Source organism: Chrysochloris asiatica, unplaced genomic scaffold (assembly GCF_000296735.1).
Source record: "Chrysochloris asiatica unplaced genomic scaffold, ChrAsi1.0 scaffold00546, whole genome shotgun sequence".
In the NCBI taxonomy this organism is placed as follows: Eukaryota; Metazoa; Chordata; class Mammalia; order Afrosoricida; family Chrysochloridae; genus Chrysochloris; species Chrysochloris asiatica.
In genome coordinates, this window is record NW_006409064.1 from 58,989 (window position 1) to 59,897 (window position 909).

The following is a 909-nucleotide window of genomic DNA, read 5'->3' on the forward strand; positions in this document are numbered from 1 at the left end:
CTGGAGAAGGATGTCATGCTGGGTAAGGTGGAGGGTCAGAGAAAAAGAGGAAGACCCCTAACAAGATGGATTGGCCAGGTGGCATCATTGATGGTCTCAAGTGAGGCAGTGGTAGTAAGGTTGGTCCAGGATCGGATATTGTTTCGTTCTGCTGTGCATGGGGTCGCTATGAGTCGGTTCCTACTCAATGGCACCTGACAACAACAGCAACAACGCTAATTAAATAGCAATGCAAGTATTGTTTGCTGCAATCGTTTGGGTAATATGATCATTCTTTGATCTATGCAGTATTTTTATTGTCTTCTATTGATGTAATGTGGCAGGATAATGCACTGGACTGCAAGGTTGGTTTAAACTGCAAGGTCGGCTGTTCAAACTCACCAGCTGCTCCTCAGAATCCATGTACAGGGTTGCTATGTGTCAAAGCCAACTTGAGAGCACTCAACAACAACAACAACATTCATATTCTTACAGATAAATGTTTTAACCTTCATCCATTTCAATAAATATTGTATTTTCTTGAGATGGTTCAATCATTTAATACTTATAAACCTGAGAAATATGTACTTTAAAGTTATATAGTGCATTTTCAGCAATAAATATTAAAATTGTGCCGTTCATTCCAAGTCCAATTTTGCTAATTTTCTTTATGAAAGTAACTCACATTTCTCATTAGGTTTATTTTATAATTTTACATTTTTGTGATTAATATAAATTTGACTCATTTTCTATTTGTGTTTGACATGCATTGCAATTACCAACCATCTCACATTACTTAAAATTTCCTCACAAGGCAGAAAACAAAAACGTATTTTCTAGGACTCTCTTATAGCAAGAATGCAGGCATAGGTCCTGGGTTCTAAGATTAGATGCTCCAGCTAGAGACATTAACTTAAGAAGAGCAATGTG